At 36.1% G+C, this 12,760-nt stretch overlaps 1 pseudogene; it reads left to right on the forward strand.

Moving 5' to 3' along the window:
* Positions 1-2,208: 2,208 nt before the first annotated feature.
* LOC128774033 (U2 spliceosomal RNA) lies at positions 2,209-2,336 on the forward strand (annotated as a pseudogene).
* Positions 2,337-12,760: the final 10,424 nt, after the last annotated feature.

Here is a 12,760-nt window from a genome sequence, read left to right on the forward strand (position 1 = left end):
CAGTAAAAACAAGATGATGTCATTGATTCAGACAACCAGAAATGAGGTTTCTGTGAATATGGACAAGTATCATATTTCCAGATGAGACCTTTGTCCTAGAACATGTCTGCAAACTACAGTCATTGGGCCAAAGCCTGCTTGCTGCTTGTTTTTGTATTTTATATTGTATTGGAACACTGCCACACCCATTATTTTCCTTACTGTCTAGAGCTGCTCTTATACTACAATCCCAGAGCTAATTAGTTGCCCACATGAGCTATCTGGCCCTCAAAGACTAAAATATTTACCATCTGGCCCTTCACAGAAAAAATGTTCTGACCTCTGTCCTAGAAGCCTTTGGCATATAGAATAGCTCCTCTAATGCCATTCGGGGTCTCTGGATCCCTGCCTAGCCTAGAGATGTCAGTCATATCCTCCTTGATTACATAACTTCTTTAAAGAATCTGAGCCAGCCACTGGTTTGAAGGGATAGTTCACATGGCTCTACCTTCTGATCACAGCTAATAGGGCCACTTGCCAATGAAAATTGGCAACCAACTCTTTTATGTGGTATCTGTGAAGTTGAAGCCAGAATTACTATTATGGCAAAACAAATTAATGTACAAGCTTATGTGATGAGGGAAGTGGAGCTGTAAACTTTGCAGTGAAGCTTCTACAGAAAGGAATTGAGAGCAGACAATGCAGCACATATGAATGAGAGACCTTAAGGCCACAGAGAGGGACAGAGACTATCTGTCTCAACACTTTCTGGTACCCATGTAGCTAGAACCCCCAGGCTCTATTTCCTGTCTTTTGGGGCCTGGGAGATTTCCTGTATTCCTTAACCTAAATCCCTTTTGCTTGTTTTTTTTAATGAATAATTGACCCTAGACAAAAATAGAGGTAGATACTTCTTACAGGTACATATAATATTTATTGGATGAATATTATCTTCCAAATATTGATCTAGATACTCAAAATACCTCTGTGAAAGAAAAAAACAAAAACTTCTGTATTCATAGAGTACCTATTTTAGTGGGGTATGTCTTGCCTTTCTTTTCTTATCATTGCAATTTGAAAAAAAAAAAGATAAATAGTACTTATATCACTCAGGTTGTGAAATTATAAAACTAGAACAATTAATAATGAGTTTTCTGACAAGGGAAAGATTCAGTGTATTTGGGGAGTATAGTGCCTCACAAGCAGTGGAGCACTCTTCCCAAGGGATTTTAGACAAGATCAAGTTTTAAAGAACTTCAGAAGATGTATCCCAGGAATGGGGCACAATTGGCTAAGAAGTACTATTTTTTAGGGTAAGGTAAGCTAGCTGAAGTGGAGTTGGGGATTGTGATTGGTGTTAGGTTTCCTTGACAGTGAGGACCTTCCTGTAAGTACAGGGTGACTTGGGTTTACATTTGTGACATGGGCCTGGCTATCATTTTGTGGGTCCTAATATACAAATGAACATTATCAGGATTCATGTGATGATTAAATGGGATATGTACATATATATGTAAAGTACATTAGAGTCCCTGGCATTAATTATATGTGCAATAAGTGGTGGTGATTGTTGAAAAGAGAAGCTAAAAAGAGAGGCTATAACCAGAAGAAAGTTTGTGAAGGAGGGAAAATATACACAGCTATTGGTGGAAGGACTTCGGAAGCATAGAATCCTTTGTATCATTGACTTTTACAACCCAGAAAGTAATTGCCATTCATGACTACCAGTTTTCCAATAACCATAAGATTTCCTGTTTTTGTGACTCATTTATAAAGATTTTGCTTTTTCTTACTCTCCCCAGCAGAAAGACAGGGGAAGATGAAGAGGGAGCTAGGTTCAATAGCCTTACTCAGTTGCTCTCTATTACTGTAGGTAGTTATTGAATTATGGGCCCCAAATGCCCCCTTGATGTTTTCTGTTTGTCCAACAGAAGAAGACTTATTATAGAAAATATCATAACACTTTACAGAAAGGAGCACCAAACAGAAAATACCAGAATTTGTTCTAAATAAAGAAAGCTTATTTTTATAAAACCTAGAAACAATATTTATATAAGAATTTTATTCTGCACAGCAAAGGAAATGATCAAAGCTAAAAGGCAACCTATTGAATGGGAGAAGATATTTGTAAGTGACATATCCAATAAAGGGTTAGCATCCAAAATATATAAAAAATTTACAAAACCTAGCACCTAAAAACAAATAATCCAATTAAAAAATAAGCAGAAGATTCCTTCTTGGCTTTTTGGCTAAGATCAAGGGTAGTGTCTGTTTTTATCAGTTTAATAAAAAATGAGCATAAGACATGAACAGACATTTCTCTTAAAAAAAACATACAGATGGCCAATAGACACATGAAAAGATGCTCAATATCATCATCAAGGAAATGCAAGTCAAAACCACAATGAGATACCACCCAGCTACAATAAAAAACACAAGAAACAACAAGTGGTGAGGATATGGAAAAAAAGGAACTCTTGCGCACTGTTGGTGGGAATGCAAACTGGTGTAGCCACTGTGGAAAACATTATCGATGTCCCTCAAAAAAGCTAAAAATAGAACTACCCTATTACCAATAATCACACTACTATTTATCCCAAAATACAAACACACGAATTCAAAAGGATATATGCACCCCTGTGTTTATGGCAGCATTATTTGCAGTAGCCAAATGATGGAAACAGCCCAAGTGTCCATCAATAGATGAATGGATAAAGAATGTGAGATATATATATATATATATATATATATATATATATATATATATACACACACACACATATACATACACATATAATGGAATATTATTTAGCCATGAAAAAGAATTAAGTCTTACCATTTGGAATAACATGAATAGAATTAGAGAGTATAATGCTATCTATGTGAAGTAAGTCAATCAGAGAAAGACGAACCCATATGATTTCAGTCATAGGTGAATTTAAGAAACAAAACAAATGAGAAAAGGAAAGAGAGAGAGAGAGAGAAACAAAAAAGCAGACTCTTAACAATAGAGAATGAACAGATGGTTACTAGAAGGAAGATGGGTAGGGGGATGGGTGAAATAGGCAATGCGGATTAAGGTATGCACTTGTGATGATCACTGTGTAATGTATGGAATTGTTGAATCACTATATAATACACCTGAAACTAATATAACACTGTATGTTAACTATACTGTATATAACTAACTATATAACTAACTATAAGATAAAATAATTTAACAAAATTAAAAGTATTTATTCCATTTTGAGATAAAAACTAATTTTCTTTAAAGTGTTAACATTTTGATGAATGAACAAAAGTCATAGGCAACTAACTACCTAGACCAAAATGATCTGTGGGTCAGATGCATTGGATCTTCTGGAGGGGAGGGTGCAATTTGAAAGCAGATTTCCGGGCTACCCTAAACCCAGATCCACTGAATCAGATTTTCTGTTGGTGGAATCTAGGAATTTGTAATTATAACAAACTTCCCTGGTAATTGTTAAGCTGGCTAAGCCTGAGAATAACTGACCTGAAATGCCACCATCAAAGATTCTTTGATTTTTGGGCTTTGGTCCTTTTTAGAATGTAAATATTTCTAGAAAAGATAATACATAAAGATGTGAATGGAATGAGTTAATTTGTGACCACCTATCCAACATCACAATTCACAAAAAGCATTACTAGAATTTTTTATCTTTGCTGTGTGTGTGTGTGTGTGTGTGTGTGTGCATGCACACACGTGTGTAAAAGAGGGCTATTCTAGATAGGGCTGGCCAAGCTTGCTTTTGGTTATATGAGTGGGCAGGCGGTGTGAGCACCTTTATGTTCTACTTTATAGGCTTTTCTCAGGGGATGGGAGCAGGGATCTACAACACAAATTTCAAAACTCTTCCTTCCTTATGCTCTCCTTTATAGGCTTTTCTCAGGGGATGGGAGCAAGGATCTACCACACATAGTTCAAAACTGTTCATTCCCTAGACTAAATGGTGATCTTTACTGAAAATTCCCCAGACCTATTTATAGTCCCTTCCTTTCCTCTGGCTGAATGAAAAAAAAATCATTATGTTTGTAGGAAACAAGCTTCCTTACTTATTAAATGCTATAAAGCCAAGCCTTGTGGGCAGCTCTGACTGATTATCAAGATTTTCAAATAGACTCTTCTACTATGTAGAAGAAACTTAATTCTGTATCTAATATGCATCTCATGGTCAGGTGAGTTGAGCTAAAGCATTTGTTAACATTTAAAGAGAGGGAGCTGATTATATTGATCCTTCTTATGTAAATTGGCCAAAGTGATCAATTTTGGGTTGTAAATTTTGATGTTGAAATGCATTACCTTAATATCATTTAAGCACAGACAACTGTCAACTCCATTAACTCATAGTGTGTGGTCTAAATTTGGTTTTCAACATTTCCAGAATGGCGAGATGGGGAGATGTGTTTAGAAATTTGCATGCATAGTAAATCTGTTGCTCTTTTATAGGCTATTTCTTGCGTGTTCTACCAAAATAGGCAATCATGGAGTCTTTGCATAGTCATAGATTGCATTGTTGAAAATCTACTCTTCCTCATCCTATCTTCACTGTAATCATGAAAGAATGAGAATATTTGAATTAAATTAGCATTCAGGCAGTTAGTATATAGGTAGAGAAGGATTAATAGTGGTATTTGTTGTTATACACCAACAGGAGATAAACACAAAGGCAAAATGTTGTCGGTGTGAAACTACTAACACCCAGAGGCTAAGGGAGGCTAAGGGCCCAATGATTTCCAAAACCCAGGAGATGGCTCATGAACACAGGGTTACTTTGATACTTTGACCTGGTGGCAACAAAATCATCAACAAATAATCCTGTTCTAAATGGCATTCTCCGCCCATTGTCCATATAATAAATTCTCTCTATAAAGAAATAATTTGATTAAATGCTATATCAGTTAGGATTAGGTACAGTTCTGAGTGACAGAAAATTTAAATTAACAGTGACTTAAACACACAAGATTTAATCCTCTCACATGAGAAATGTAGAGGTTGACAATCCAAGGCAGGGTTGGCAGTTCCATGAAATTACCAAGAATGTAGGCTCCTTCTCACTTTTAGCTACATCTACCCTAGAATGTGTCTCTCATGCTTATGACCCAAGATAATTACTTAAACTCTAAATATTGTGTCACCTTTCCATACAGTAGAAAGGAAAATGAAGGCTAAGTATGGTAAATCATTTTCTTTCTTTTTTAAGTTTTTCTTTTTTTAGGCTATTTTGAGAGAGAGAGCATGCACACACAAGCATGAGCAGGGGAAAAGCAGAGAGAGAGAGAAAGGGAGAGACAGAATCCCAAGCAGACTCCACACTGTCAGCACAGAGCATGACATGGGGCTCTATCTCATGAACCGTGAGATCATGACATGAGCCAAAATCAAGAGTCAGACATTTAACTAACAGAGGCACCTAGGTGCCCTTGCATCATTTTCTTTTAAGGCTACTTTACATAAGTCACACATAAAACTTTCACTTACATGCCCATGCTTAGAACTTGCCCATGACACCATCCATACTGAGACACAAGACAAGTTGAAAAATACAATATTAAGCATGGGTTCTGCTAAAACTCAAAATTTTCTTACAAATGGAGAGAATAGATATTGAAGATCAACTAGCTTTCTTTGTCTTAAGTGTTGTGGAGATTTGAGGTGAGGAAAAAATAACTGAATCAAGCTCTAAAATTTTCTTCCCTGCCATATATTCAATATTCTGAATTGGAAAAATATGTAGCTAAGAATTCTTTATCCACAAGGCTGTTATTCAAAATAGGATAGGAGAGATAAATAATTTCCCAAACAAACAAAAACTAAAGGAGTTTGTGGCCACTAAACCAGCCCTTCAAGAAATTTTAAGGGGCACTCCTTGAGTGGAGAAGAAAACAAAACAAAAAGACCAAAAGCAACAAAGACTAGAACAGACCAGAGAACATCACCAGAAACACTAACTCTTCATGCAACTGAACGCCACTAAATTTATATCTTTCAATAATCACTCTAAATGTAAATGGACTAAATGCTCCAATCATAAAACATAGGGTATCAGAATGGATTAAAAAAAAAAAAAACAAGACCCATCTGTATGCTGCCTACAAGAGAAGCATTTTACAACTAAAGACACCTGCGGATTGAAAGTAAGGGAATAGAGAACCATCTATCATATTAATGGATGTCAAATGAAAGCCAGAGTACCCATACTTGTATCAGACAAAATAGATTTTAAAACAAAGACTGTAACAAGAGATGAAGAAGGCCATTATATCATAATTAAGGGGTCTATCCACCAAGAAGATCTAATAATTGTAAATATACCCCCAACTTGAGAACACACAAGTATATAAATCAATTAATCATAAATATAAACTCATTGATGATAATATCATAAGGGTAAGTGACTTTAACACCCCATCTACAGCAATGGACAGACCATCTAAGCCGAAAATCAACAAGGAAACAATGGCCTTGAATGACACACTGGGCCAGGTGGACTTCACAGATACACTCAGAATATTTCATGCAAAAGCAGCAGAATACACATTCTTCTCCAGAATATATCACATACTGGGTCACAAATCAGCCTGCAAAAAATTACAAAATGATCTCTAACATACCAGGCATATTTTCAGACCATAATGCTATGAAACTTGAACTCAACCACAAGAAAAAATTTGGAAACACTACGTATGCTTAGAGCTTGAATAACATCCTACTAAAGAATGACTGGGTTAACCAAGAAATTAAAGAGGATATTAAAAAGTACATGGAGGGGGCGCCTGGGTGGCTCAGTCGGTTAAGCGGCTGACTTCAGCTCAGGTCATGATCTCGCGGTCCATGAGTTCGAGCCCCGCGTCGGGCTCTGGGCTGATGGCTCAGAGCCTGGAGCCTGCTTCCGATTCTGTGTCTCCCTCTCTCTCTGCCCCTCCCCCATTCATGTTCTGTCTCTCTCTGTCTCAAAAATAAATAAAAAAGTTAAAAAAAAAGTACATGGAAACCAATGAAAATGAAAACATAACAAGCCAAAAACTCTGGGATGCAGAAAAGGCGGTCATAAGAGGAAAGTATATAACAATCCAGGCCTTCTTAAAAAGGGAAGAAACACACAACCTAACCATACATCTAAAGGACCTGGAAAAAGAACAGCAAATAAAGACAAAAACCAGCAGAAGAAGGGAAATAATAAAGGTTAGTGCAGAAATCAATGATATTGAAAGAAACAAACAAAAAAGAACAGACAATGAAATCAAGAGCTGGTTCTTTGAAAAAATTAACAAAAGCGATAACCCCTAGCAAGATTTATCAAAAAGAAAAAGGAAAGGACCCCAATAAATCCACAAATGAAAAAGGACAGATCACAACCAACACTGCAGAAATACAAACAATATTAAGAGAATATTATGAGTAATTATAAGCCAAAAAATGGGCAATCTGGAAGAAATAAACAAATTCCTAGAAACATATAAACTACCAAAACTGAAACAGGAAGAAACAAAATTGAACAGACCCATAACCAGCAAATAAGTTGAATCAGTTATCAAAAACCTCACAACAAACAAGAGTCCTGGGCCAATTATACCAAACATTGAAAGAGAAATTAAAACCTATTCTTTGAAGCTGTTCCAAAAAATAGAAATGGAAGAAAAATTTCCAAACTAATTCTACAAAGCCAGCATTACCTTGACTCCAAAACCAAAAAGACACCACTAAAAAGGAGAATTACAGACCAAACTCCTGATGAACATGGATGCAAAAATTCTCAACAAGATACTAGCAAACTGAATCTAACAACACATTAAGAGAAATATCCAACACAGTCAAGTGGGATTTAATAAATCCTTGATAAAATCCTCAAGAAAGTAGGGATATAAGGAATATACCTCAAGATCATAAAGGCCATACATGAAAGACCCACAGCTAATATCATCCTCCAAGGGGAAAAATTGAGAGCATTCCCCCGAATGTCAGGAACGTGACAGGATTGTACATTCTCACTACTGTTATTTAATCATTTTGGTAGTCCTAGCCTCAGCAATCATACAACAAAAATATATAAAAGAATCCAAATAGCCAAGGTAGAAGTCAGACTTCACTCTTTACAGATGACATGATACTCTACATGGAAAATTCAGAAGACTCCAGCAAAAAACTGTGAGAACTGATACATGAATTCACAAAGTTTCAGGATATAAAATCAATGCATAGAAATTGGCTGCATTTCTATATACCAAAAATGAAGCATCAGAAAGAAAAATCAAAGAATTGATCCCATTTATAATTACACTGAAAACTATAAAATACCTAGGAATAAACCTAACCAAAGAGGTAAAAGATCTGTACACTGAAAACTATAGAGTGCTTATGAAAGAAATTGAAGAAGACACAAAGAAATGGAAAAATATTCCAAGATCATGGATTAGAAGAATAAATATTAAAATGTCAATCCTACCCCAAGCAATCTAAATATTCAACACAATCCCTACAAAAATGACACCATAATTCTTCACAGAGCTAAAAAAAACAAAATTTGCATGGAACCAGAAAAGACCCCAAGTAGCCAAAGTAATGTTGAAAAAGAAGACCAAATCTGGCATCACAATTCTGGACTTCAAGCCATATTACAAAGCTGTAATCATCAATACAATAATCATATTTGCACAGACACATAGATCAATGGAACATAATAGAGCACCCAGAAATGGACCAACAAATGTAAGGCCACGTAATCTTCAACAAAGAAGGAAAGAATATCCAATGGAAAAAAGAATCTCTTCAGCAAATGGTATTGGAAAAACTGGACAGTGACATGCAGAAAGACCTGAACCACTTTCTTACACCATCCACAAAAATAAATGTAAAATGGATGAAAGACCTAAATGTCAGACAGGAAGCCATCAAAATCCCAGAGGAGAAAACAGGCAGCAAGCTCTTTGACCTCAGCCACTGAAACTTCTTACTAGACATGTCTCTGAAGGTAAGGGATACAAAAGCAGAAATGAACTATTGGGACCTCATCAAGATAACAAGCTTCTGCACAGGAAAGGAAACAATCGACAAAACTAAAAGGGAACTGAAAGAATAGGAGAAGACATTTGCACACATGCCTGGTAAAAGGTTAGTATCCAAAATCTATAAAGAACTTATCAAACTCAACACCCAAAAAAACAATCCAGTTAAGAAATGGGCAGAAGACATGAATAGACAATTTTCCAAAGAAGATATCCAGATGGCTAACAGGTACATGAAAAGATACTTAACATCACTCATCATCAAAGTAATAAAAATCAAAACCAGGATGAGATACCACCTCACACCTGTCAGAATGGCTAAAATTAACAACACAAGAAACAACTGGTGTTGGAGAGGATGTGGAGAAAAAGAAATCCTCTTGCACTGTTGTTGGGAATGCAAACTGGTGCGGCCACTCTGGAAAACAGTATGGACATTGCTCAACAATTAAAAATAGAGCTACCTTATGACCTAGCAATTCCATTACTAGATATTTATCCAAAGGATACAAAAATGATGATTCAAAGAGGCACGTGTACCACAATGTTTATAGCAGCATTATCAAACAATAGCCAAATTATGGAAATGTCCCATAAATGAGCCCAAATGTCCATTGACTGACAGATGGGTAAGGAAGCAGTGGTATATATATATACACAATGGAATATTACTCAGTGATCAAAAAGAATGAAATCTTGCCATTTGGAACAACATGGATGGAACTAGAATGTATTATGCTGAGGAAAAATAAGTCAGAGAAAGAGAAATATCATATGATTTCACTCATGTGAAATTTAAGAAACACAAAAGATGAACATAGGGGAAGGGAAGAAAAAATAAGATAAAAGCAGAGAGGGAGGCAAACCATAAAAGACTCTTAAATATGGAGAATGAACTGAGAGTTTCTGGAGGAGTGTTGGGTGGGGGGATATGCTAAATGAGTGTTGGGCATTAGGGAGAGCACTTGTTGGGATGAGTACTGGGTGTTATATGTAAGTGATGAATCACTAAATTCTACTCCTGAAACCATTATTACACTATATGTTAACTAACTTGGATTTAAATAAAATTAAAAAAAATAATAATGAAAAATTTTCCCTCTCTCATATATCAATAATTCTCCATTTCCCTTTATCTCAACCGATCTAAAAAGTTTCTGGCAACCTAAGGAAAATGGAAAAACATCCAGAAAGTTCCAAGAGAAGGGGAAGGGGCATATGTGACATCAGTGTTTCTTCCCCAAATTGTTTCAAATCATTTATTATCACTTATTCATATATGGCACCGCTCTGTCTCATTTTTACTCTGGTAACCTAAAAATGTGATTTTTTTGCAATGTATTTGCAACTCTAATTAAAACACTTTAAATAGTTATTATTTTTAAATAAAGATAACTTTTCTATTATTGTGGATACTCCAGAAAGCACCTATCTACCTATAACTATTATACTGATCTATACCTATCTTTCATACCATTCCAGATGTCCTGGTGGTCCATGAGAAGTCTTATTGAAACCTGAAGCTTTAAGGTGTCCCTAAACCATGTGGCAAGTGTCCAAGACCCAGTTCTTGTGGGGATGGTGTGGGTCACTGAGTTCCGTTGAGACTGAACATTATCCTTTCCTCAGTAATATTTTATTAGGAACTCAGAATTCTCATTTGTTTGGAGAAGTTTGTTGGATACATCTTTAGAAATGAAGAATTTGTTAATAGAGTTGATTTTCAACCTGTGAATTAGCCATGCTTAACGATTTATCCCAGACAGGTTTCACATAACTCTGTTATATGTTTCTTGACTATCTCTTGGCCCATTTATGTGTGCTGAGGGAATGCAAATTTAGTAGGGCAGGAGGCTAACCAAAATATAATTGAGAAGGTAACTTTCCCCAAAATAATATACAAGGTAAAACAGAAATGATTTAAAAGTTATCAGTGTCATATTCACTGATGTGGGTAATCAAGATATAACTGGACAGTAAAGCCTCATTATTTTGGGCCCCAGTAATTCAGTATTTGTGATTACTTTCTGCTTAGTTCTGGTTCCTGTTCAAATTACAATTAGACTATGTCTGAATGAATGGTTAGGTAAGCAAAGTAATGGTGCAAACAAGATTGCAAAGGGGCATGTTTAACCTAGGAGGGATCAATCTCTGTTTAAGGACTTTGACACATTAATTATTTGTATGCAGATGAGTACTGCTTTTTATAAATAAGTCATATCTAGTCATTAAACTCTTGGAACTTTATTCGGAAGCATTTTTTACCAGTTAGTGACGATGTATTATTGGAAATATAATTACACCTACTTTTTATAAATATATAACTTAGACCCTTGGCAAATTGAGATTAACTTTCTCCTTACTTGGTCTGTATCACTGAGCTTTCCCTGTGTGCATGGAGATATATTCAGCTATCCACAGACTGAAACTAGCCCATTTATAGATTAGAGACTATTTCAGCAAGTGGGCCAACTAGCCCTCCCCACATGCAAAAAGAAAAAAAAATCAGGATAATTTAAAACTACCTGAAATATTTATAAGCTCTAGACCAGCTTAATGAAAGTGCTGGTCAGACATTGAGACGATGATTCTAGTTCGATTATATCAACACATAGCCAATGATCTTAAATTATTAGAATGTCGCTGAAAGTTTTCCTTTGTTTTCATAGATCTGATCACTCCACTCCCAAATTGGAGTGATCAGATATATTTAAAACAATTAACATCAATAAAATATTTTATAGTACATTTAATATCAATGGTGTTTGATAAAGTAGACCATGTAATCTAGCTGATTGCTTTATTATTAAAGTCCCAGGACTTAATCCCTTGGCTTAGCAAATAGGTTCACTGGAGAGGCAGTATTTCATTTTAGTTAAGAGTGGAGGACAACATAGTTCAGACTCCAGTTTGTCCACTTTTACCTTAAGCATCCTGTAAGTCAGTGGCCTCACTTATGAAATGGGGAATATAGTCCCTACTTCAAAGAGTGAGGCTTAGTGCAGGGCCTGGAAAACACCATTATAGCTATCAGTACTATTAGTAATAATATTTGCTGAATTTATGTAACAAGGTAACAAAACTGAACAAATTTAAAGGGGACAGACAGTCCCATTGGTTGTTAGTTGCAACAAGCTTAGCCAATGAGGTTCTTGTCATTGGTCTTTAGGCATTATACAGAACTTAAACTTCATTTAAACTTTTTATGTGGGGCGCCTGGGTGGCTCAGTCGGTTAAGCGTCCGACTTCAGCTCAGGTCATGATCTCACGGTCCATGAGTTCGAGCCCCGCGTCGGGCTCTGGGCTGATGGCTCAGAGCCTGGAGCCTGATTCCAATTCTGTGTCTCCCTCTCTCTCTGCCCCTCCCCCATCCATGCTCTGTCTCTCTCTGTCTCAAAAATAAATAAACATTAAAAAAAAACTTTTTATGCATTGACACTACTTGAAAACCCATTATGACTGTGTGTGAGTGTAACTGAAAAGGTCACTGTGGGATCAATAGTATCTTCCAAACTAAGCACATGCAAAGTCTATGCTCTGATTACTGACTGTGGCCACTATCCAAATCGCCTGCTACTGAGACTCTCCACATGTCATGACAGATGGTATACATGTAAGAAATTCCCAGGCTCACAGCACTTTAGTGATTTTGAAGATATACTCACAGATTACAATTGCCCACCAGAAAAGCTATGTGCAGCATCAGCTGAATATAACAAAATAGCAAAATGAGTGAAAATCTATCTAGAGTTAGTCA

Source organism: Panthera pardus, unplaced genomic scaffold (assembly GCF_024362965.1).
Source record: "Panthera pardus isolate Hobbes unplaced genomic scaffold, ASM2436296v1 HiC_scaffold_27, whole genome shotgun sequence".
In the NCBI taxonomy this organism is placed as follows: domain Eukaryota; kingdom Metazoa; phylum Chordata; class Mammalia; order Carnivora; family Felidae; genus Panthera; species Panthera pardus.